The 27349-nt window shown below is 40.1% G+C and overlaps 1 protein-coding gene and 1 pseudogene across 6 annotated transcripts in view; both read left to right on the top strand.

Moving 5' to 3' along the window:
• The window catches only part of Abl2 (ABL proto-oncogene 2, non-receptor tyrosine kinase), a 94449-nt gene that overhangs the window by 17694 nt on the left and 49406 nt on the right, over positions 1–27349 (top strand). The gene's annotated exons all lie outside the window — the stretch shown is intronic.
• LOC119827658 lies at positions 150–1645 on the top strand (annotated as a pseudogene).

The raw sequence follows: 27349 nt of genomic DNA, 5'->3' as shown, positions 1-27349 counted from the left end.
GTATGAACTACATACTTAGCAGTGAAGAACAACTTTTGGAAGTGTTTTCTAAACTGTCAGTGTGCCTTATTGCCTCTTATGATTGTGCTTTGTATTTTCCTGTAACAAGCTCTCCACCTGGTTGGTTAGCTTATTTTGGTTAGATCTCGATGCTAGGAGTCAGTGTGACTACAGGTATGTGCTGAGATCTCTTAAGTCAGAAAGCTGAGTCTTGAAGCTAGGAGGTGGTGTTGGGGACTCTGACACAACAGCAGGTGGGATGCATTTTCAACTGGAACCTACCATGATTCTATAAAGCTTGTATGTGGAGTACCCAAGTGAATAGTTGCCATTTGTTTCTTACTGTCCCCAAATATTGTAGTAGGTAGAATAAGTAAAGCTAAAGTAAGTTCAGTTCTGAAGAGGCACTGAGAGGGACAAAAACAAACCAGAAAACCTAAATACTCTTTAATCTGTGGGTATGAAATTTCTGTTAAAGGGTCAGTATTTGCCTTTTTCTTTTTGAGATAGGATCCTCTTTTAGCCCAGGCTTCCTTAGAACCCACATGTAAACTGGGCTTGAGAGGCAGAGGCAGGCAGATCTCTGAGTTTGAGGCCAGCTGGTTTAAATAGTGAGTTCAGGACAGCCAGAGCTACATAGTGAGAGCCTGTCTCCAAAGAAACAAACAAGCACAAACCCTATTATGTAGTACAAGTTAGCCTCAGACTCCAACAATCCTCTTGCTTCAGCCTCCTGAGTATTGGGGTTACAGGAGCGAGTCATTTAAAGGCTTTGAGTCTCTTGGTGTCTTGTTAATGCATAGAAATACAAAGCTGTAGATGGAGAACTTGGAGGCACTAAATGATTCAGAGCACTGAAATGTGGGCGGCACTGAGTTGTAGAAACTATGAATGGTGCCCGCATGGGTTGATACATGTGTATGGGTTTTCAGTGGCTGAAGAGAATAGGAAGGTTGTAAGAACAGCCCAGTTCCCAGTGATTGGCTATTTTATTATATATTCACTGTCTGCCTTTACCTTCTTTTCTTAATTCAAATATATCAAAAACACCTAGAAAACACACACACACACAGAGCATTGAACCAAGCAGGTGTACTCTAGATGAAAAACACTTCTCCCTGGTGATTTAGATGTAACATACCCATCCTAAAGACTTCACTTTAGGAAGCTGGGCATAGTGGTAGACACCTTTAACTCTAGCACTTGGGAGACAGAGGCAGGCAGGCAGATCTTTATGAAGAGTTCCAAGACAACCTGGGCTATCTAATGAGTCTTTGTCTCAGAAGTGAAAACAAACTAAAAGACTTCTAGATCCTAGAGTCCAAGTGCTGAGGCAGAAGTCTATAGGTCCTGAAGAACTGAGTGCAAGGCTGTGTCTGAATCTGAAGTTCATTGCCAGAACTTTGGTGGTTCAGGAGGACACATGGGAGGTGCATGCAGGACCTGGGCAGAATTCTCACCACTGACGGGCTTACGGAAGTCATAAAGCAGTGATATTACTGTGAGAAAGAAGTCTGACCACCACTGCCAGTGGGAGAGCTCTGAAACATATCAGGGGATCTCCCACATGGAAATGGCTTGAAAGATTAACTTCTTGATGTGAAAGAACCAGGCAGGTCCATGGGCTGCTAAGGCCTGTGGATAGAAGGCCCACATTAATTCTATGTCCAACTCTTCTCCTTATCCAGCCCCAAACTCTGTTACTTTTCTCTATAATAAACTCAGTCAAACATGAGGGAAAAAAGACAGCTATAGGGCTAAGAGGCCTAGCATGCATAAGGTGCTGGGTTCTGGGTTTGGTCTACAGCACAGAAAAAGAGTTAGTGCCATGTGGTTTGGGGCATGGGGTGTGTGTGTATAGGTACATATGTATGTGGGTGCCCAAAGCAACCAGAAGAGGGCATTGGATCCCTTGTGCCAGAGTTTCAGGCAGTTGTGGATTGCTTGATAGAGGTGCTGGGAACTGAAGTCAGATCTGCTGCAAGAACAGTAAGTGGTCTCAGCCACTGAGTCTTTCTTTATCCAGCCCTGTGTGAATGTTTTAAGATAGCCATGTTGCCCAGGCTGCTCTTGAGTTCTTCAGCTCAAATGATTCTCTGTCCTTGGTCTCCAGAGTCTTGGGATTCCAGGCATACACCATCATACCTAGCAAATTTATATTTGATAGAAACAGAAAGACCCTCAAAATTGTAGTGGGCTTCAGTGACTGGCCTTTGATTTTGCCTTTTGGTGAATTTACTATCTCCTGGGTTCTATTGTTGCTATTGAGAAAGTAACTGTCAGTGTAATTGACTTCCTGCAGACAACCTGTCGTTTCTATCTAGTGGCTTCTATAAGTCGCTTTGTCTTTGATTTCCACTGCATTGTAACTAGATTTCCTAGTATTTGTCCTGCCAGCGTGATCCTTTGTGCTTCCTGAAACTAGGGCAGTTTTCGAAAAGTCAGCAATTATCTCCTCAAATGCTGCTTTCTCATTTTGCTAGTCTCCTTGGATGTTATTTGGCATATTTTGGACTTTTTCTTTTGTTCCTGTGTCACTTAGCCTCTGTTCTGTAGGGCTTTTTTTTGTAGTACTGTGCGATGTTTTATTTCATCAAAGTGCTTTTTTACTGATCTGACCTACAGTTTAATCATTTGAACCTCTAATTTCAGTTAATATTTTCATTTCTTCAAGTTCTTTCTCTTTGACTCCTTTAATAATCTTTTTGGTCTTTTTTGTTGTGGCAAAATACTGTACAGATATAAGAAATGTATATTTAAAAACTTTTAAGCGTACAGATCAATGACATTGAGTATATTTTTATTGAATGACAATTACTACCGTTTCTCTCCAGAACTATTTCCTCCCACCCCCCCAAGACAGGGTTTCTCTCTGTAGCCCTGGCTGTCCTGGAACTACTCTGTAGAACAGACTGTTATCAGACTCAGAGATCTGCCAGCCTCTGCCTCCTTAGTGCTTGGATTAAAGGCGTGTGCCACTGCTTCCCAGCTTCTCCAGAACTTTTTTATCTTCCCAGATCCAAATTTGAATCTGTTAAACATTAACTCCTAATTTTGTCATCTCCCAAGCCCCTAGCAACCACTATATTTTTCTTTTTGTCTTTGTGAATTTGACTATCCTGGGTATTGTTAAAATTTTTTTAAATTACATTTTATTTTGTGTGTATGTGTCTGTGGCATACATGTGGAGTTAAGACGTGGCATACATGTGGAGTTAAGAGAGCAACTTGAAGGAGTTGGTTTTCTCCTTCTGCCCTGTGGGTTCCAGGCATTGAACCTGGGCTGTTAGTCTTGGTGGTAGGCATGCTTACCTGCTGAGTCGTCTCACTGGCCCTGCAGGTGTCTTACATTTAAGGGTGAATGGTATTTCATTGTAAGTTTGTATCACACTCTGTTTGTCCAGCCCTCTGTCCATGGACCACTTGGATTACCTTCACCTTCTGAGAATTCATGTAAATAATGGTTGTGTGGCCGGGCGGTGGTGGCGCACGCCTTTAATCCCAGCACTCGGGAGGCAGAGGCAGGCGGATCTCTGTGAGTTCGAGACCAGCCTGGTCTACAAGAGCTAGTTCCAGGACAGGCTCCAAAGCCACAGAGAAACCCTGTCTTGAAAAAACAAAAAAACAAAAACAAAAACAAAAACAAAAAAAAATAATGGTTTTGTGTGTGTGTGTGTGTGTGTATACATACCTACATATGAATGTACAAATGCCTCTTTTTTTTTCTTTCCCCAAAGACAGGATCTCTTCTAGCCCAGACAAGCCTTGAACTGTGTAGTTGAGAATAACCTTGCTCTCCTTATTCTGTTGTTTGTGTATCTTAAGTGCTGAGCATATAGTGTGCCTCTCTGTATCCTCTATACCCAGCTACAGATAGAAGTACTTCTCATTTTATTTGGCTGATATCCAGACATGGAATTGTTGGAGCAAATGGTAATTCTGAATTTGAAGAGCCACCATACTGTTTCCATAGTGATTACACCTGTTTACATTCCCACTGTGTGGTGGTAGGACTGAGAATATGCCTCATAGATGCAGGTATTTGAACATTTGGTCCCCAGGTGGTGCTGCTGTTTGGTGACACTTAGCTGGTGCGGCCTTGTGAGGGAGTGTATCACCAGAGGGCTTTGAGGCTTTAAAGACTGTCTCCTCCAAGTTCTCTTTCTGCTTTGTCCTTGTGCTTTAAAATGAGTTCTCCTGACACCATGCCCACTGCCTCAGTTTCCTCTGGAACTGTAAGCCCAGTAAACCCTTCTGTGTCTGAGTTGCTGGGTCGTGATGTCTACCACAGCAACAGAAAGTAGCTACTACACGCTGTAAGCCAAAGTAAAATAAACCCTTTCCTCCCTGGTTGCTTTGGGTTAGGCTATTTTTCACAATAGAAAAGACATTATGACACCCTGTTTTAGTTACTATTCTGTTGCTGTGATAAAGCATCCTGACCAAAAATGTCTTACTGAAGAAAGAGAGTTTTTTTGGCTTCCAGTTCTGGAGAGCCAAGAGTCCGTCATGGCAGGGCAGCCTGGCAGCAGGTGGCCGGAGCAGGAGCTGAGAGATCCCATCCTCAGCCACCGGCATGAACAGAAAACTGAAAGGGGGGCGAGGCTATGAATACGTCAGAGATCACCCCACTCGTATAACTTTCTCCCCAAAACAGTGCCACCAGCTGGGGATCAGTGTTCACATATGGAGGGCACTTCTTCAGACCAGCACACCCTCCAATAGTAAGTACATAAGGATTTTAATTTCTCCACAAATTTTTTTATTATGGTTAAATTTTTTTTGCCAGTCAGTGGTGGTGTACTTTTAATCCTAGCACTTGGGAGGCAGAGGCAGGTGGATTTGAGTTCGAGGTCAGCCTGGTCTACAGATCGTTTCAGGACAGTCAGAACTACACAGAGAAACCCTGTCTCAAAAAACAAAACCCTATTTTTTTTTTTAATAGTAACCATAGCTCATAGATATGAGGTAGGGTCTCGGCATAGCTTTGATGTGCTTTTTCCTAATAACTAGTGATGCCGTCCATTTGTATAACTTTCTTGGGGAAATTTTCAAGTCCTTTGCTTGGTTTTAGATCAAGCTGTTTGCCTTTTTGTTCTTGAGCTGTGAACTTAGTTGCCAATGTTCTTTGGTTTGCTTCCCTGCCATTCCTCTTATAATAATCAAGCACATTAAATTCAATATATCACTTACATTCATTCCTGAATATCCAGTTATTCCAAGTTTACCTTTAAAACAACCAAAATTTATTATCTCAAAAGTTCTTGGAGTGTCAGAAATGTGAGAGCAACTTAGCTTGGCTGTTGTGGCTGTTAAGCTGCTGGCCCAAGTGCCAGTCTTCTGAAGACTTGCCTGGGATTCCCACACACACCACCCATGGGAAGCCTCTCTGGAGCATCCTCACACTGATGCCAGCTTTCCCCAGAGAGAGAATAGAGTACACATAGCCTTTTGTGAAGTGGGTAGAGAGGCACACAGCTTTATTTTCATCTTACTCTATGTGTTAGGAACAAGTTTCTAATTCTACTCAGAGAGGGAACTAACCTTCCCTTCCTGAAAGAAAGAAATATCAAAGAGTTTGACTGAGGGGATGTAGTTCAGTGGAGAGTGCTTTGCTCATTTGGTATGTGTCAGGCCCTGGGTTTGTTGACCACCACTGAAAAAAAATATTTTTTTTTTCTTTTTGGAGATAAAATCTTAAATAGCCAAGGCTGACCTGGAACTCTGATCTCCTTTCTACCTCTCATGTGCTGGGATGACCATGGGTGTACATCACCATACTCTAAGATGTTTCTTTAGAGAAAGTGCTGGGCTGTCCATGGGTGTGTCCCACCATACACTGTGAACATGTTTCTTTAAAGAAAATTTTAATAAAAAATTTTTATTTTATACTCTAATAGGTTTGATGGCGCTAATACTAATGTGATGTCTGACATTCTAAACCAGATGACTAAAACATTTCATTGATCTTTATAATAATGTGGAAGATAACAGAGCTCTTTAGAAGAGCCCTGTGATTGCCATTATATAAATAAATAAAAAGAATATATAAATATTATTATAAATAAATATAAAAAAAGACAGCCGCATTGCAGGCAGTATGAGAGACAGTACTAGGGGGGTTTACTTCAGGGGATTTGCTGATTTTAGCTAAGATTTGAAGGTAAGAGTTACGTTAGGCCACAGCAAAGGGATAGAAGTGCTTTAGACAACATGGATGAGGAAAGGTGACATTTTCTCTGTCTCCTGTGGGGAAAACTTGGTGTGTGAGTTCAGCACATTGCGTATTTGCAAGAACAACAACAAAAGAGGGTATTAGGGTTTTCTCAAGGAATGGAACTGATAAAATGAATCTATGTGTATATAAAGGGGATGTCTTAGAGTGACTTACAGGCTGTAGTCTAGTCAGTCAGATGCTGTCTCCCAATGGAAAGTCCATCCAGTAGCTGTTGAGGCCACAAGGCTAGCTGTCTCTCAGCTGGTCTTCAGTAGACACTGGAAACCAGAAGTAGGCTCAAATGCCTCAGGAGCAGGATAGGTGAGCTTGCTCGGTAGAGTGAGGGCTAGCAGGCAAAAAGCAAAAGTTTTTTTTTTGTTGTTGTTGTTTTTTTATGAGAAGGTATGGCCTAGATTTAGGGTGAGTCTTTCCACGACAAAAGATCCAGGTTTAGGGTGGATCTTCACCTCAAATGGTCCAATCAATATTAATCCCTTAGATGTACATAGACGCTTTGGCTTTTTGTTAAATTCCAGATGTAGTCAAGTTGACAACCAAGACTAGCTATCACAGGTAGGTACCTTTTTTTAAAATTGATTTTATTGAGCTCTACATTTTTCTCTGTTCCCCTCCCATCCTCTCTCCTCCCCTTCAACCCTCTCCCAAGGTCCCCATGCTCCCAATTTACTCAGGAAATCTTGCCTTTTTCTTCTTCCCATGTAGATTAGATCCATGTATGTCTCTCTTAGGGTTCTCATTGTTGTCTGGGTTGTCATTTGTAGGCTGGTTTTCTTTGCTTTATGTTTAAAACACACTTATGAGTGAATTTAAAACCCAAATATGTTGTTTGTCTTCTGGGTCTTGGGTTACCTTACTCATATGTTTTTTAGATTCATCCATTTGCCTGCAAATTTCGAGATGTCGTTATTTTTTTCTGCTGTGTAGTATTCCATTGTGTAAATGAGTAGGTACTTTTTTTTTCTCTTTTAATAAAGCTGTTAACAATGCCTTTAAATTGTTTTTCAACCATGGGCATAGTTGTTGGTGCTGACCTGCAATCCCAGGATTGGAGAGGGAGAGTCAGGAGGATCATTGTAAATTTGAGGCAACATAAGATCTGGTCTCAACAAAAACAGACAAAAAATAGCTTTTAGTTATTTTTTTATTCTACATTAACAAGAATAATATGGTATATGAACAAATAATTTCTAAGCCCCTATGAGTAGTTTTGGCAACTACTGGCTTTTTGGAAAACATCCTGCTCAGTATTCATAATTGAGTTGTTGACTTTTAGGTCAGTGAGGTATTTTAACTTTCATAATAAATTCTTTTTTTTTTTTTTTTTTTTTTTTGGTTTTTCGAGACAGGGTTTCTCTGTAGCTTTGGAGCCTGTCCTGGAACTAGCTCTTGTAGACCAGGCTGGTCTCGAACTCACAGAGATCCGCCTGCCTCTGCCTCCCGAGTGCTGGGATTAAAGGCATGCGCCACCACCGCCCGGCTCATAATAAATTCTTTTCTTTAAATTGTGTTCTAGGGAAATAATAAGTTGGCTTTAATTTCAAAATTTATTTTTATGTAAAAGTACTTTGAAGAGATTATATTGTGCAGTGCACAACACCTGTCTGCGTTCAATGTGCTACCTACAGTTTGCTAACCTTGGGCAAGGGGGCTGGAGATTGAAACACACACGGACCTCTAGTCACTGGTAAGAAGCCCTTATTCAACAGCACCACGGAGGCTTATATACCCAACACAGTCAGGTGGGCCAACAGGTGAAAACCTTATCCTCTGATCCTCAAGGCCAAGGCAACAGGTGCTCGTGAAGCAGAGCTGGTAAACAACTTTGATACAGCTTTCAGTAACTCAAATCAGGAGGAAAGTAAAGATCTTTAGCAGGGAAGAGCAGTGGGAGGCCAGGACTCCAAACGGTCCCAACAATATTGGAAACAATACTTTAGGAAAAAATAGGTTTCTGTTTTGTAAGAATTTTATTGATCTCAGAATTATAACATTTTCAAAAATCAGTGTTAATATTGCTTTCACTATACATAAAAAGAAGGGTTTATTTTGCAAGTGAATTTATCATCAGAGTTTTACTAAATTAAAAAATTGTTCCTTACCAGGCCACTAGGGGGGCTACTCCAGTATCTAGGCAGAAGATCCAGTTACCACTGCAGGTGAAAAATTATCTTCCTTCTAGCATAATTAGAAAAAAGTAGACTTTTAAGTCTGGTTTGGGCTATTAATTTTGACAATAATATGTACCGTTGGTCAGGATTTGCTGTAATTTTATGTTTTACACGTACTCACTGGTATGATGTGTGAGAAGAGGTCAGAAGACTTCCTGCAGGAATCAGTGCTCTCCTACTGTGTGCTGGAACTTGGGTTGTCAGGCTTGGCAGCAAGTTCCCTTACTCTCTGAGCCATCTTGCTGGCTCTGCTTTGTTGTTAAAATGTGAAAATTTATTGGCCACTTTTTCTAATGGTGCTGTCTCAAACTGACTTTGATCATTTGAGGAAAAGTTGTAGCTTTCTTTTTTGGTATGATTCTTACTTGTTTTTTTTTTTTTTTTTTTTTTTTTTTTTTTTTTTTGGTTTTTCGAGACAGGGTTTCCCTGTAGTTTCTAGAGCCTGTCCTGGAGCTAGCTCTTGTAGACCAGGCTGGCCTCGAACTCAGAGATCCGCCTGCCTCTGCCTCCCGAGTGCTGGGATTAAAGGCGTGCACCACCACTGCCCGGCTCTTACTTGTTTTTTATGTTAAACTTTTCCTTGAAAAATTGGAAAGGCAGGTATTTGGTTAGAGTTACCATTTCTTTTTTAAATTATGTATGTTCCCTTAGAGACAGGCAACAGGAAGGACCTTCATGTTCCTTTCAAGAGTATTTAACAAGCTGGTTACGGTGGCATGTGCCTGTGGTCCCAGCACTGGTACTTTGGAGGAAGACAGAAGCAGGAGATCTTCAGTGCAAGGCTATCTTGGGTTATGTGGTGAGACCTGTTTCCCAAAACAAACACATGAACTAGCCAGGTGTTTAGCACTTTTATTAGCATTTTCATTTCTTCCCAGTTACATAAGAAAATATAATGCAGTTTTGAGTTATAAAGAAAAATATATAAAGCAGAGAGAGAATGCTCTTATTCTTCTCTCTCCTCCCCCCTCTTCTCTCTTCAGGGTGCCATGTAGTCGAGTTGGTCTTGGATTTAGCATGTACCTGGAGATAGCCTTGAACTGAGTCCATAATTAACATAGAAAATTTTCAAGAAAATAGTTTAGGCATCTATGTATAAAGGAAAGGTTATTGGGGTGGCATGTGTGTGTCTGTTCATCCATCTGTCTGTCCTGGTTTCTGCACCTTTTTAGAAGCCTCCAGGATTCAATCATGAATCCCTTGTTTTTAATCCTAAGCACTTCCTAAAGTACTGATCTAAACATCCTAGATTGAATTTCTGACTTCATAATGGAGAGTAAATTTCACAACCTGAACCATTAGGATATACACTAGAATCACATCCAAATCACAGCATGTACCTATAATTAATATGACCTGTTGGGGGCTGTAATTTCCCACTTGAAACAAATTTCATGTTTTTGACTCCGCCTCCTCAAAAAAGAAGTCATCAGACTTGATGTTTCAGAAAATATTTTGCTCAACCAAAATAGTATTTATTAAGACATCCCTTCCAAAAGACAAGCCTTGCTATATTGTGAAGGCCAGCCCCCAAACATCATAGCGTAAACTGTTCTTTAACCTCAGACTTCCTGGTACTTACAAGTACACTTGGCTCAAAATTTTCTTTATCTGTAGTGCTAGGGATTGAACTCAAGTCTTCACATATGCTAGGCACTAAACTATATCCTTAATCTTTTAAAATATCTTACTGTTTATGTGCCTCTGAAAAACAAATTTTATTGTGTGTGTGTGTGTGTGTGTGTGCGCTCATGCACATGCGCTTATATACTCGAATGTGTGTGCTCCAGCACATGTGTGGAGACCAAGGGACAACTTTTGGAAGTTACTTCACTCCTTGACCAGCTGAGCCCTCTCATGGGTCCTCTTCTCTTTATTTCTATTTCCCACCTCCTTTTGAAAACATGTTTCTTTTGAGTCAGGGTCTTGCTGAGTTGCCCAGACTGACTTGAACTTAGCACCCTGCTGCCCAGCCTCCTGACGACAGTCTTGCAGCACAGGTGCACCAATACATACTTCAAATTTAGTTGCCCTGAGGCTGGAGAGATGACTCAGCAGTTAAGAGCACTGGCTCCTCTCCATGAGGACCTGGTTCAATTCTCAGTACACGCATGGTAGCTCACAACTGTCTGTAACTCCAATTCCAGGGAATCTGATACCTTCACACAGACATACATGCAGGCAAAACACCAGTGCACATTAAAAAAAAAAAAAAAAAACCCAATACCCAGAAAAAAAATTTAGTTTTCCTACATCCCCCCACCACACACACACACACACACACACACACACACACACACAGTTTTTCTGTGTGAGATGACTATATAATTTTCTTGTATAATGTGTATTTTCATTGTCTCTTAATAAATAAAGGTTAACTTACCAAATTTAATGCAGTTCACCTAATTTATACTAGTTTACAACAAATGGGTGAATCTGTGCAATCATGAGAGTGAGACTTGAAAAATGAAAATTGAGGCATGTGGGAACAGAACAGTATATGTATTTATCTTCAGATGGAGGAGGCCATTACAGACGCAACAGTGTTGGGTGGTAGGGTTGACATCCTGCTGTACATTTGTTATCCTTATTTCCCCAGTGATATGGGAAACAAGAAAGTTAGGGGTAATTGGGCCTTTCTTTTGTCCATCTGTTAGGATGACTTAGCATTCCCAAGGTAGCAGCTGTGGTGGAATAAGAGGCGGTATATCCTGTGGACCAATTTCCCTAACTACTAATACATCTGCTTAGTAAAGTTCCTAGTTCTGTACCCTTACTAAGCAGTGACATATGATTAATGAATATTTTATGTAAAATATAAGACTATGTTTTTATATTTTCTTATTTGTAATAAAATGTATTTTTCTCAAACTACTACAGCAAGAAAAACCATTTCTAGGGCTTGTGTTTAGACCAGTTTGCTCATTTATTTTCATGGAATCACACACCAGCACTGCATGTGAGGCAGTGTTTTACCCTAGCCCAGAACCGTTAATTCTATAGCCATTTCCAGCTGATGTTCAGTTTTTTTATTTGCTTTTCCCCCCTGAGACAGTTTTTCTGATTGTCCTCGAACTCAGAGATCCACCTACCTCTGCCTCCTGCGTGCTAGTATTAAAGGCATGCGCTACCACCATCCAGCGATATTCAAATTTTCTAATTTCAGTTCTCTTCTGTTTTTCATATATTACTATATATATATATATATAGAATATTGGTTACTAATAGTGGGAAGTCTTGTGACTTAAGAATCTGAACTGAGTGTATATTAGTGGCATTCTTACTTCAACTAAAATTGGAAGAATACAAATTAAGTGATATGAGACTATGAATATATATAAAAATAATTTCATAAAGGAAGAATAAGATTGTCATGCTATTTTTCCATAGTTAATAATTTAATTTTGAAGACATGGACAGCCAGTAAAGCATTATCGGAGTTTAAATTTAAGCCTTTTGGCAGTACATTTGTAATCACACAGCCTGATGCCCCTTCCAGTAGTCAGTAACCACCTCCACACACATACAAAAGGAAGGAAGGAAGGAAGGAAGGAAGAAAGGAAGGAAGGAAGGAAGGAAGGAAATTAAGTACAATAGTCTTTTTTTTTCTTGTAGTTGGCAGTCTCAGTACGTGTTTCTTTTTTTTTTTTATGGTTTTATAGTTTTCACTGGTCATCATTTTAGTGACTTCTGCCCTCTGGCTTTCATGTCAGTTGAGAGAAACACTGTCCCCAAGAGAGCTTAGTGTCTCTAATAACTTGCGGAGAAGTGGGTTCTTGTTTTCCTTTCTCACTTCTTTCCCACCCATCCTGTTCACTTCCAGATCTGTGACTTTACAGTCTTCATAGACTGGCATATACTCAGGAATATTCTTCGCTGTTGTCTTTGGCAGTGTAGTTTCTGATAACAGTGCAACCTTTTGTAAGTTTGTGTTTTAGTTTGAGCCCTACCGTAATCTTTGGGGAGGGAAGAGGAGGAGGATGTGTTTATGGTCAGTAGCTATTGATTATATCATTGGCCTTCTTAATGACGCCTCCACGAGACCCAAGAGGACTGGCTTCCTGCAGATTTTCTATAGCTGAGTGTGTAGAGAGAATGATTCCTGTGGGACTTGGAGGGTCTATGTCCTTTGTCTCATCCTTACCCTGTACATCTCTTCGTCTGTTGATTTGTATTCCTATAATATTCTTTATTTAAAAAAAATAGGATGCATAGATGTAAAATATTTCTATGGATTCCCTAAGCAAATTAGACAGATCTCAAAGGAAAGTATTATAGGAACCCTGATGTACTAGCATCAGAAGGGGGAACAGTTAGGTGGGACTGAGTCCTCAACCAGTGAGGTTGACGCCATCTCTAGACAATAGTGTCAGAATTGAACTGATTTAAAAGGATACCAGCGAGTCAGAGCTGTCCTGTATTCAGACTTTAATAATCAGTGGAAGTGTTGTGATGACCATTTTACTCTCTGTGGATGAACTAATGAACGTAAGCAACTTCCCTAGTGACAGTGGTTAAGATGTGACACAACGAGAGTAAGGGTAATATTTTAGAGTGTTCTGTGCTCTGAGAGTTTGTTAAGAATCATATTAAAACACCTTAGAATAAGAAATAGGTAATGTATATGTGTGTGTTTGTTGGGGACTATGTAATGGTTTTGTCATTAGTGCCCTCCATCTGTTTTTATCTTTTTCATTCCTCCCTTGCTGAGGAGCTAACCCAGGGCCTTGCACATATAGTCAGTCTATATCCCCAGGTAAATGTTCTGTACCTTGAGAATGCAAAATGAACTGGAAGATTAATTTAGGCATTGTTACTACTGCTAAAACTTTTATTTAGTTTTGGAACGTTAGCACTTTAATATTTGAAAATTTCAGAAGTATACATTTAGTCTCCCTATCACTTCCTTCTGTTCCCTAGAGGCAGTCAATCAGTAGTCTCACGTTAAATATAATACTTAAGATTTAAAGGACTTCAACTTGGTTGGCAACATGGAGTCTGGAGTCAGACACTTTACATTTATGAACCCAGCACTTGTTGAGCATCTAACAGAACTGGAGTGACACTGGGACTAAGTAGTAATGTTTTCACAGCCCCTGCCTTGGTGACGAGTACATTTTAAAATATTTTAATGACTCTTACATGTTTATTTACTGTATTGTGTGGAGGTTGAGTAAGAGGACAGGGTAATGGTGACATTGTTTTGGATAAGCTACTGGTAGGGTGACATTTGAGTAGAGTCCCGAAGGACTCTGACTCCTGGTTTTCAGGAGAGAAAGATTCCAGGGAAAGAACGGTGAAGGACAGAGTTCTAGAGAGGATGTTCAGAGAAGAGTGGTATGCTGTTTAGAAGTGCAGAGGAGGCTAGCTTGGCTAGAGAGGACTGACTTGGGTAGAGAAGGTAAGGTGAATACATAAACAGGAAAAACAGGTTAAGGATGGATGTACTGAGGAGGCAAGCAGGTCTGCTTTTCATCCCGCCTGGCTCCCACATTGCTAGCCTAGCCCCGGAAATAACAACACACAAACTGTATTCATTTAAACACTGCCTGGCCCATTAGTTTCAGCCTCTTATTAGCTAATTCTCACATCTTGCTTTAACCCATATTTAGTAATGTGTGTAACACCACAAGGTGGTGGCTTAGCGGGAAAGATTCAGCATGTATGACCTGACGGCTGGCTCCATGGCGTCTCTCCCAGAGAGGAGAGGCATGACGATTGTCTAACATCACTTCTTCCCAGCATTCTGTTCTGTCTACTCCACCTATCTAAATCCTGCCCTATCAAAAAGCCAAGGCAGTTTCTTTATTAACCAATGAGGGTCCTCCATCAGATGGTGATCTGAATTGCTGATGACCAGTTCGTACAAGGTTTATAACATTGTGAGAAATCAGAAGAGAATCTGTTAGCAGGTTTAGGTTGAAAAGATTCAATCTGGCTGCTTTGTGAAAAATAAATTCTTGAGATAGGAAAGGTGAGAGCAGAGAGATGGTTATGAGGCCAAAATAATGGTAGGCTAAGATGACATTGATCATTACATTAAATGTTTTCAAATTTAGTTGCATAATATTTTTCCTCTATATTTGAGCTCTGCCTTTGAAGAATAGGAGTAAGAAATAATAAACTCATAATAATATTTTTACATTGTATTTTGATCTATCTGCCCTCCTATCTCATACAACCCCAGAATGCCCTAACATGTACTGTCTAACCCCTCAATACACTGCCCCCCGTTAGTACTGCTTATATGCACATGAACATGGGTCATCCGTTCCAGTATGAACAGTCTGCCAGTGGCTACCCCTCAGGAAATGAGTCTGCCCTCTCCCAGCAGCCATAACCTTGTAAGTCCCTCTTCATCCATGCTGGATCTTTGAATGGATTGACCTTGTACAGGTAACATTTTTGCTCTGTTTACAGTATTCACAATAGAAGCAGCTAAATGTCCACGAATATGTAGTACATAGACACAATGGGATTTTGACTATAAAGAAAAATTAACGGGGGCTGGAGGGATGGCTCAGAGGTTAAGAGCACTGGCTGCTCTTCCTAGAGGACCTGAGTTCAGTTCCCCAGCAACCACATGGCTCACATGTAATGAGATCCGGTGCCCTCTTTTGGAATGCAGACAGAACAGCACACACATAATAAAGAGAGAGAGAGAGAGAGAGAGAGAGAGAGAGAGAGAGAGAGAGAGGGAGGGGGGGGAAAGAAAGAAAGGAAGGAAAGGAAGAAAGAATGAAATTTACAAATAAATTAATAAAACTGGAAAAAGTATACTGAGGTAACCCTAGCTCAGGAAGATGAATACCAAATAATCTTTTTCATGAATGGATGCTACTCTTAAGGACTTAGTTTGGTATGTTTATTTTTGAGTGCCTATGGAAATCAGAAGGGGCCATGCAGCACGGGTGGCGGATGCCTTAAGGGAGGGTAAAGATGAGAACATCAGTGAAAGAAAAAAAAATAGGTACATTAAAATGGGGTTAGGTTTTTTTTTTTTTTGTACATTGAGAAAATGTGTATCCGTGTATAGTTAGTTATGTGTACATTCGTGCAGGTGCCTGCAAAGGCCAGAATAAAAACATAGGCTCTCGAGTTGTAGGTATTTGTGCCACCCAAGTGTTTTACCATCTCGTCAGCCCCACACAGAGTTGTTTTGAGAAAGAGTTTATGTAATCCTGGCTGTCCTGGAACTATACGTAGACCAGGATGGCCTCAAACTCAGAGAGATCCTACTACCTCTGTTTTCTGAGTTCTACATGTGCTCACATGTGTGCTTGGACATGTGCATGCACACACATACCTCAGACACAGAGAAACACACACCATAGAGACACATACTAAATAAATTTTTTTAAATTTATTTTTTCTTATTATTTTAATAAAAAATATTTATTATTTTAATAAGAAAATTATCTTGTTCCTGGTCATTTATCAGGTGTCAGGTTTGGGATGCAGTTCAGTAACAACACTTGTCTGGCATGTACAAGACCTGGGTTCAGTGTGTGAGTGTTACCATATCCAGCTGTGGTTTCTTCTAAAGATTTATTTACTTTTATGTGTATGAATATTTTATTGGCATGTATAGGAATCTACTGGGTATGTGACCATGGAGGCCAGAAGAGAGCACCAGAGCCCTTGGAACTGGAGTTACAGATGGTTGTGTAAACCACCAGATCAGTGCTGGAAACTAAACCTGGTTCCCCTGCAAAAGAAGCAAGTGCTCTAAACTGCCAAACCATCTCTGCAGCACCCCGCAGAGAGTTTCTTGATTGCCACTGCAATCCCAAAATGTTCAGATGGCATAAGAATTATTTTTTTTTTGCATTTTGTGGATGAGCCTAAGAAAGTTTGGGGATTTTCCCAGGACTCAGACTCCATTAATCTGATTGTCAATACTTCTTTTCCATAGTAGAATAATTTTTTTGGTTTTGTGCTCGAATGATAATCTCAAATCATGACAACCCCCCCCCAACCATCTCTTTCTCTCTCCTTCTTCCTCCCTTCCTCACACATACACACAGAGGGACTGAACACAGGTCTTGTACATGCTAGTTAAGTGCCATGTCACTGAGCTGCAGCCAAACCCGAGACTTGCTATGTAGTTGATCCCGGCCTTGCATTCCTGATCCTTCTGCTCCCATTTCCCAAGTGCTGGGATTACAGGCATGGGCTACCACATCTGACTTAACTAGTGTTAACTGACTTAACATTCTTGTTCTACGGTCCCCAAAACATTTGGTTATGTCTTTATAATGGCTGATTTGTTTTTGTGTTTCTATTAGTATGTGAGAAGTTTTTTTGGTTTTTATTTGTTTGTTTTTTTCGAGACAAGATTTCTCTGTAGCTTTTTTTGGTGCCTGTCCTGGAACTAGCTCTTGTAGGCTGGCCTCCAACTCACAGAGATCCACCTGCCTGCCTCTGTCTCCTGAGTGCTGGGATTAAAGGCGTGTATCACCACTGCCCAGTGTGAGATTCTTTTTTAAAAACGTTTTTAGATTTATTGTTTTTATGTGTAGGCTTACACCCTCTACAGGAGTGTATGTATGTGTGTATGTTTTCCAGCATGTATAAGAGACCGTGGAGCTCAGAAGAGGTAGCTCAGTTCCCTAGAACTGGAGCTCCAGGCAGTTATTAGCTGTCCTGTGAGTGCTGAGGACTGCACCTTGCTCCTTTGCAAGAGCGGTAAGTGCTCATAACCACTGAACCTTTTCTTCAGCCTCATGAGGTTACTAAAAAGTTTTAAACTACCTTTATTTATTTACTTGTGTGTATATGTGTGTGGGCACATGCAAGGCACAGTGAGTGCACGTATGGAGGTCAGAGCACATCTTGTGGGAGTTGGATCTCACCTTATATATAGGGCCTTAGGGTCAAGCTTAGGTTATCAGCTTGATTGCAGGTGTCTTTACCTGTTGGACCATTCCTGGCCCCAGTATGTGAGGTTTGAGGACCAAAGACCATGGCTTATTACTACCTTAGTCTCCCCTAACTCTGCCCCACCATTTACTCACTTGTTTTATGTGAAATATGTCTGTAGGTACTTGCACGTTATAGAGGATGTGTGGAGGTGAGAGGACAGCTTTAGGAAGTTGGCTTTCTCCTTCTACTGTCTGTGTCCTGGTGACTGAACTCAGGTACCTGAGGCTTGGTGGCGGGTTCCTTTACTCACTGAGCCATCTGGACAAACAGGTGCTTTGCATTAAAAAACAAATAGATGAAAATAAAAATTACTTAAAAAAGAGAGCCCTATTGCTTATATATCCTGGTATTTATAGTATGTGATGTTATAGAGTATCCTGGCCATTGAATATTGTTTCTATATCTCTTTTCTGTTGAGCTAGAGATTGAACTGAGATATTGGCCTGCTAGGCAGTGCTTTACCTCAGAGGTCTCCCCTCCTTGCCCTTTTAAGCTGAAAATTGCTTAGACACTTGACTTGTGAAATAATCAGTTATAAATAATTCCAAGGGGTAGTTATTGTAACACTCATAATTAGTGTAATGTGGTTGCTTATTATAGGATTGGGATTTGAGATAGGAAGCTTAGAATTACAGACTTTGCCTTCGTGTGGAGGAGTTATCTGTGCACTCTAAATAATTGTACTGAATTATGTAAGCCATACCCTTCTAGATAAGTACAGCTGAGTTCTGTACATTTTAAGATGGTGACTCATTGAATTATACTCCTGCTTAGATGTAGCTGTGTAAGTGCAGTTGTTTCCCAATTCCCCTTTTCCAGTAGTGACACTTTTCTTTTGTACTCTGACGTCAGTTGGTGCCGTGTGTTTTCCTTAGAATTAATGGCTCAGTAAGTTGTTCCCACGGAAAGCTTTTTAAAGATGTTCTTTCTTTTGCAAGTGCGTAGTCTTGATCATTTTCCATATAGTGTTGTGCTTCCTGTGTGTTCCCTAGTTTTAATTGTGAGAACAATTAGAAAAAACAGTGGATAAGGAAATTAGAAACATATTAAAAAATGTCTTGGAATTTTTAAGATTTTGACTTGAACATTTTTTATCCAGAATCAAAGATTTAGGCTAGTGGTAGAGAGTGCTTGCTGAGCATGTGTGGGCCCTGAGTTTGAGTGGAACGGAAAGAAGAAAGCTTAATATGTAAATAATTGTTGGAAAACTCACATTTATTGAAGTGTATTTAGCTATAAAAATTTTAAATTAACAAATTAGAATTCAAACCTGATCATTTAGCCAGGCCACGTTTAATCTCATCACTCAGGAGGCAGAGGCAGGCAGATCTTTGAGTGCAAGGCCAGCCTGATTACAGAGAGAGTTTCTGGACAGTCGGGGCTACACAGAGAAACCTGTCTTGAAAAACTAACCAACCAACCAACCAAATAACCTGATCACTTTTTTCTTGTTTCATTAGGGCAACTTTTATGTGCCAGTTAATTTGCTTATAGAAGATTGGGGTTTTTTTTTTGTTTTTGTTTTGTTTTGTTTTTCGAGACAGGGTTTCTCTGTAGCTTTGGAGCCTGTCCTGGAACTAGCTCTTGTAGACCAGGCCTGCCTCTGCATCCCGACTGCTGGGATTAAAGGCGTGCACCACCACCTCCCAGATAGAAGATTGGTTTTTAGATTCAGTTTTAAACTTTTAAAAAATTGTTGTGAAATACATATATAATTTTTATCTCACTAACTTTGTATATACAGTTCCATGCCATTAATTAAATTCATAGTATATGATCATTACTATTGTCTATTCCTAAAAATTTTTTAAAAATATTTATTATGTATACAGTATTCTGTCTGTATGTCTGCAGGCCAGAAGAGGGCGCCAGATCCCATTACAGATGGTTGTGAGCCACCATGTGGTTGCTGGGAATTGAACACAAGACCTCAGGAATAGCAGACAGTGCTCTTAACCGCTGAGCCATCTCTCCAGCCCTATTCCTAAATTTTTTTTTAATCAGCCAACATGAAAACTCTTATCTCCAGTAAGGAGTGCTTACTCTTCCTTCTCAAGTGACCTCTTTATCATGAATTTGCCTTGGATGTTTTCTGAGTGGGACCATGTAATAGTTGTCTTTTGTGTTCAGCTTATGTTAGTGTATTTTCAAGGTTCAACACATTGTAGCATGTTTCAGAACCTTGTTTGATTTTCCTGGCTTAGCAATATCTAACAGTATGTGTATACCACATTTTTTTTATTAATTCATTGGTGGACACTTGGGTTCTTTTTCCTTTCTGCCTATTATTAAACATGCCTTTATGAACAGTGGCCTATGTCAGTATCTGTCCGAGTCCTTGTTTTCATTGATTAAAAGTGTATTCCTAGGACAGGAATTGCTCAATTATATGCTAATTCTGTGTTTATATTCATACAGTGCAGTCTTTTTTTATATTCCTACCTGCAATGAATAGCAATTTGTTCTACAGAAATAATTCTACCTACAAGGCCCTAATTATTTTACCTTAAATGACTTGCAACCTATCTCTTATTACCTTACTTTTAAAAACAGAGCTTCAGGGCTGGATGGTTTTGTCAGTAAGCACTTGCCATGCAAGCCTGACAGCCTGTGTTCATCCCTGAAACCTACGTAAAGTCGGAAGGAGATATTAGAATATACAAAGTTGACCTCCACATGAATGCCACAGCAGGCACGTGCCCCTACACACTGCAACAACAACAATAATAAGTAAAATAAAATAATAATAAGCACGGAGATTTAATTTCCTATCTATACTCTGTAAAGTTCTGGCTGGCATTTCATTTGGTCTTAGCTGCAAGACTGAAAATGATAAGACTGGCATCACAGTGGATTGGCATGAGGTTCGTATTTGCAATACATCTATCCCTTTCTTCCCTTTTATTTTACCTTTATTCACTTTTGCTATTTTAAGGCTAGCTCTCATATATTCCAGGCTATCCTTGAGCTTGATTGTAGCCAGACCTAGTCTTGAACTTCTGATCCTCCTGCTTCTGCCTCTCAAGTTCAGTGATTATAGATAGGCATAAACCACCACATCTAGTCCCCCTCCCTTTATATTGCTTTAAAGAGCAATTTAATTATATGGCGGCACAGAAAATTTCTATTTTTAGCAATAAAAGTACATTCAAATCCTTGAATACTAATTCTTGTTTTGTTTGAGTCTTTTTTACATAGTCTTTTTTGTTTGTTTTTGAGAAAGGATTTCTCTGTTACAGCCCTAACTGTCCTGGAACTCACTATGTAGTAGACCAGGCTGGTCTTGAACTCAACAGAGATCTGCCTGCCTCTGCCTCCCAAGTACTGGGATTAAAGACATGTGCCACTACTGCCTGGCTACACTTTTCAAGTATATTAGTGTTGAAATGTCACAAAATTTATTAAAATGTTTTATGGCTCTAAAAAATGATAATCTGATAAGAAATTTACTCTGCAGTCTACATTCAAAAAGTCTTGCTAAACACTAGCAACAAGAGTGATAGTATAGCAAATAATATAACAAATGCTTTGTAAGGAGTTTTAAAGAATGTAGCACTTACAGTCTACAGTAACAGTCTGCAGGTAGAAGCAAAGAGCACAATCTGGACTACAGTTCCTATCTTCTGTTGGTTAAAGGTATTAGGTATAGTTACTTAGTGAAACTTTAAGACAAAGGGATTAAAAGTAATTTTAAATTTCAAACCTAAAAATAAGAACAGTTCTTATAAAAGGGGTGGTGGTTGAAATAGTAATATTTACAGCTTAAGTGAGAGTGTACTTTTGATACAGATGTCAGTGGGGTTTTGACATGTTGGAACTTGAACCTTTTGTTGCTAAAATTTGTATTATTCTGTATGTAATGATATTCCTGCAGATGCAGTAGTATATTTGTTTTCCAGAAAAATACCTGCAGAACTACTACACATGTAATAAGTAGGATCCCTGAGTCATGGATCCATAGAATGGACTCTGTATGAGATAGCTGTTTTACCCAGTGTATCTTTAACTACTTAGGAAAAACATTTTTAGTAGCAGTTTTCCCTAGACTGATCACCGAGAGGACTGTGACCATTCTATGAAATGCGTGGCCTAAAAGCCACCTTTTTTTTTTTTTTTTTTTTTTTTGTTTGTTTTTTTGTTTTTCGAGACAGGGTTTCTCTGTGGCTTTGGAGCCTGTCCTGGAACTAGCTCTTGTAGACCAGGCTGGTCTCGAACTCACAGAGATCCGCCTGCCTCTGCCTCCCGAGTGCTGGGATTAAAGGCGTGCGCCACCACCGCCTGGCTCTAAACTGATCACATAATCTGTTAATATATAGTCTGCCTCAGTTTCAGGTGAAGGGCCTCCAATTTTTAAAGCAGAACCTTAGAAGTTTCTTAGGAGCCAGCAAGATGGCTTAGCAGGTAAAGGTGTTTGCCACCAATCACGACAACCTGTATTCAATCCCCAGGACCCACATGGTAGAAGGAGAGAACTTGAGAACTTACTCCTGCAAATTGTCCTTTGACTTACATTGGAAAACACACGCGCGCGCGCGCGCGCGCGCGCACACACACACACACACACACACACACGGGGAGGAGCAGGGGTTGGAGAGGGGCACTTTTCTTAAAAGTTTCTTTCAGCACTTTTGGTTTTTTGGATTCTACCTGAGTGAGATTTATAAAGAGGTTACCAGTAGCTGCTGTCCACCCCACTCCCTAGAATTAAATGGATTAACTGTTAAATGAAGTCAAGTAATTGCTGTTAACTCCCATATTATGTAATGTTTTATTGGGACCTCTGTGCCTACAGTGGAAAATGGCAGCAGTACCTGGCTGCCATAGTGACCTGTCTTTAGTCCTAGAGTCGGGAGGGTACTCTTTTCAGTCTCTGAGGATGCTTGTGATTGGAAGGGTCTTCCAGGACTATTCTTGGGACGCCTCAAGGGTTGGGTTGGATCTCAGTGCATCTTTGAAATAATCTGCATGTTTAGTGTAGCATCTGGCTTGCACCAGAGCTCAGGACTCCAACAGTAATTCTTATTTGTGTGGTTTTATTTACCTCTTCTAGTAGATTTGTTTTTTTAGTGATTAACTGTTTTTATTTATTTGTATGTTCCATGGTGTAAGATGGAGGTCTGGACAACTGTAGATTTGGTTCTTTCCTTCCACATTTGTGTGGCTTCCAGTGATTGAATTCAGCTCACCAGACATGGCAAATTCTGTCAGTTGGAGGGGGTGTTGGGAGAGGGCAAGTGACAGGGTGTCCTGTATCTCAGGCTGTCCTCAAGCTTGTGGGACCTTGGACTTAATGATTTTCTCCTGCTTCTGCCTTCACACTCAGCTTACAGTGTTTTTATTCTTTGCTTGCTCATTAGCAATAAGGATTTCTTCCTTATTCGTCTGTCCTCAGCATGCCTGGGGATGTGGATCAGTCGCTAGAGTGTTTCCTAGATGCCTTGTGTTCAGTCCCTGGCTCTACACAAACAAGATGTGGTGGTGCATGTCTAATCCCAGCACTGAGGAGGCAGTGGCAGGAGACTCATATCAAGGTCACCTTCGTCTGTGTACATAGTAAATTCTGGCTGGCCTAGGATATATGAGACCCTGATTTAAAACAAAAATAAAAACTTAATTTTTCCATTGATTCATTTTCTTCTAAGGTCAAAAGCAGAATTTTGTTTCTAAATAAACTTGAATTTTCTTAAGCTAGATGTGGTGGCCATTCTTGCTTTTCAACTTCACTACATCTGGAATTAACTAAAACCCTAGTGCTGTGTACGCCAGTGAAGGATTTTTTTTAATTAAATAATATGAAGTGGGAAGACCTACCTTTAATCCACCTCTAATCTGGACCACACCTTCTGGTGGCAGACTATATAAAGGACTTAAAAGAAAGAAGTTTTGCTCTTTGCCTGTTTGTTCTCATTCTCTGTGTGAAGTCCATTCTTTAACTGGCATTAGAGCTGCTTTCCTGGATTCCAACAGTTTACTAATAGAGGATCTGAGATAGCCAACCTCATGGACTGGACAACTACTGGGTTCCTGGACTTCTGTTGGTAGACAGCCATTGTTGGCTTAACTGGACCATAACTGCTAAGCCATTCTAATCAATCCCCTTTATCTATCTGTCTGTCTGTCAATCTATCTATCAATCAAATAATCATTTTTAAGTCTGTTCCTTGAGAGAGCCCTACACTAGGAAAATGTAATAGCACTAAAAACTAAAATTGACTGCTGCCAATAAAAGCCTTTTTGTTTTATTCTGCTACTTTAATATGCTAGACATTTGTCTTCATCTCTCAAAGTGAGATATCAGATAGAACTTTAAGAAATCTTTAATTGCATATATGTTAACAATGAATGATAATTGATTTTCATCAAGTTCTTAAAACCCCCTTTCAACTATGGAGACTATGGCAAGAGTTTATTTTGTGTAGGTCTTGTGCAGGCCGCATAGCTATTGAGAACTCATGAACATTGTGGCTCTGTCATGTCTAGAAGACACTGTTTTGCTTTGGTCCTCTCCAGCCTTTGGCTCTTAGATTTTTCCTGGGCCTCTTTACAATGGTTCCCGAGCCCTGCTCACTTGTAAATGCCCAAAGTTCATTCTTGGAAGTAATTTTCTATTAGAATGTGAATATTTCTGTGGTGGGGGATTCATGCTTTTACTTGTATACTGGAGAACATTATTTAGACCAAAACTGTAGAAGATAATTGTGGTGGAGCTCTTGCCTAGAACACTGAAAAAAATAACAAAACCTTAAGCTTGAGTTCTTTATATTTAGAATATTTTGGGCTAGTCTCCTTTCCTATTGTTCTTCAGCCAATAATGAAGTCATGTTTATCAGTTGAATAGAAAAACACCTACTTGGGACAGTGTGGGCATATAGACAATTGGAAGAGTATCTTAGGGGTTAAATTCTTGGTAGATAATGGGACAAAGTGCCAGGCAGTGGTGGCACACACCTTTAATCCCGGCACTTAGGAGGTGGAGGCAGGTGGATCTCTGTGAGTTCAAGGCCAGCCTGGTCTACAAGAGCTAGTTCCAGGACAGTCTCCAAATCTACAGAGAAACCCTGTCTCAAAAAAACCAAAAAAAAAAAAAAAAAAAAAAAAAAAAAAATAACAGGACATTAAGGCTTGCTTTACAATCTTCCTTGGGAGAAGGTTTAATGAAGAACTTCATTTTATTTTACTTAAACAATTTTTACATTATTTTTATTTTATGTGTATGAGTGTTTTGCCTGTATGTATTTATGTATGTATGTGTACTATGTGAGTTTCTGGTGCTCATAGAACCCAGAAGATGGAATCAGATTCCATTGGACTGGAATTATAGTTGGTTATAGTTGGTTAGGAACTACCTTAAGGTGCTGTCTATTAAACCCAGGTTCTCTGGAAGAACAGCCAGTACTCAACTGCTGAGCCCCTTTTTCCAGCCCCCATGACTTTCATTTTCTTGTTTGTCTGTTTTTGAGACAGGGTCGTCCTATAGTTCCCTGGATGGCCTGGATTTGATAACTAGACCAGGGACCTCCAACTCACAGATAACGTCTGTCTTTCCTGTTTGAAATGCTAATGACCTATTTTACTATTGTTGTTATAATTAATTTGTAACCTTTTTCCAGAATTGTTTGGAACATTTTTAACAGTATCTTGTATGTTGTCTATTGAGGATGGTCTTGAAGTTATGGTCCTCATGCCTCAGACTCCTCTGCTAGGATTGCAGATGTTTGACACCTGTCCATGATAGGAAATATTATAGTAATCAGTAAGGAGCATCTGTGACTAATGAAGTTTGAGTTGAGGGTTTTAACAGTGATTTTATTGTTTTTCAGAAGTTTTGTAGTTCTGTGAAAAGAATTCCTTGCAGCTTCACTGAGCTCCTTACAGAGTTGTATATCTATCTCCTACTTAGTGTGACGTTACTAAGTACTCGTTGTGTTTCCTAGCAGTGTAAAGTGATTTGAAAATGCCTCTCACACTCAAGCATTAAGCTCCCTGGGAGGAGGATCTCTTTTCCTTCAGCTGTGTGTTGTCCATGCTCTGTGACTAAGCTAACTCCTGTGGACCGTGGTATACTACACTATTGGAGGGAGTGGAGTTGTTAATGTGATGGTGCATAGATGGGTAGTAGTTATGGGGTGATTGATCCCCCATCATGTCAGAACTTTAGTCTTGAGCAGATTAACTTCTCAAAAAAAGTAGTGCTAATACAAATTATTTAATTTCCCACATTCCACTTAATTCATGATTATTCTTAGATTTAACACTTGAAGGTTTGCATTGTGAACTTTTTAGAGAAAGGTATTTCATGTTTGGGTCACAATGACTATAGTAATTACTGTTATAAGGCTTTTCTGTAGAGTTGGGTAGCAATAAAGTGATGTTCCTAACAAGAACTGTTCCAGATTACTTCTTGAAGTATGTTTGATTTTCCCTTTGTTTGTGCTTCTGATAATTCTCAGGCCTTGTTTCTGTTGAATTTTGGTACTTCTCTTAATGTTATGGTATGCCAGGTGTTTTAAAAAGACAGACTTGTTGCCGGGCGGTGGTGGCTCACGCCTTTAATCCCAGCACTCGGGAGGCAGAGGCAGGCGGATCTCTGTGAGTTCGAGACCAGCCTGGTCTACAAGAGCTAGTTCCAGGACAGGCTCCAAAGCCACAGAGAAACCTTGTCTCAAAAAATCAAAAAAAAAAAAAAAAAAAAAAGACTTGTTTAAAAAAAAAACACTGTTAATAATAGCCAAGCTATGGGATTGGCCTAGGCATCTATCAGTAATGCATGCAGAAAGAAAATGTGACACACACACACACACACACACACACACACACACACACACACACACACACACAGGAGCTTTATGTTACTGTGGTGGTTTGAATGAAATGGTCCTCATAGGCTCAGAGGGAGTTGTCGTCTGTTGGAGGAGGTGTGTTATTGAAGGTAGGTGTTAGGGTTTCAGAAGCCCAAGCCGGGCCCAGTGTCACTCTCTTCCTGCTGCCTGCTTTCTGGACTTAGAACTCAGCTCCCTCTCCAGCACCATGTCTGCCTAGGGGCCACCATGCTTTTTGCCACGATGCTAATAAACTGAACCTCTGAACCTGTAAACTAACCAAATTAAATGTTTTCCTTTATAAGTGTTTCTGTGGTCATGGTGTCTTTCACAGCAGTGGATACCTCACTAAGACGACCACCCCACATGATCTTTAGGAAAATAGATGCAACTAGAGATTGTAATAAAAAACCTCAAATTCAGAAAGTCCAATATTACATGTTTTCTCTTATGTTTGATTCTAGAGTTCATGTATGTAGTGAGGAGCTGTGGGCTGCATTCCCACCCGGCTCCCGGCCACCCGGCTAGCTTATGCCCCGAAATAATTACACGGAAATTGTATTCATTTAAACACTGCCTGGCCCATTAGTTGCAGCCTCTTATTAGATAATTCTCACATCTTGTTTAACCCATTTCTAATAATCTGTGTAGAACCACAAGGGGTGGCTTACTGAGAAGATTCTAGCCTGCATCGGTCTCGGAGAGGAGAGTCATCGTGACTGCCCGAGGCATCTGCCTCACTTCCAGCATCCTGTTCTGTCTACTCCACCCACCTAAGGGCTGGCCTATCAAATGGGCCAAGGCAGTTTCTTTATTAACCAATGAAATCAACATAAACAGAAGACCCTCCCACATCACATGTAGTTTTACACACACACACACACACACACACACACACACACAGAGCACACCATGAAAGTAGAGGTGGGAGGAAAGAAGGTATGAATGCAAGGTGAATATAAGAGAAGATGATACTTGAATGAAAGTCTGAATACTCTTCACTGTGTGTAGTGTGTATACCAATACAAGTTAGAATTTTTGATGTTTAGTGTTAAAAGATTTCTTTTTTCTTTTTGGTGTTTGTTTGTTTCAATACAGAGTTTCTGTTGGCTGTCCTGGAACTCTTATCTGTAGACTAGACTGTCCTCAAACTCAGAGAGCCACCTGCCTCTGCGTCCTGAATGTTAGTATTAAAGTGTG

The sequence above is a fragment of the Arvicola amphibius genome, chromosome 12 (genome assembly GCF_903992535.2).
Source record: "Arvicola amphibius chromosome 12, mArvAmp1.2, whole genome shotgun sequence".
In the NCBI taxonomy this organism is placed as follows: Eukaryota; Metazoa; Chordata; class Mammalia; order Rodentia; family Cricetidae; genus Arvicola; species Arvicola amphibius.
Note: the sequence above shows the minus strand (reverse complement) of the source record. Positions and strands in the feature narration are given on the sequence as shown.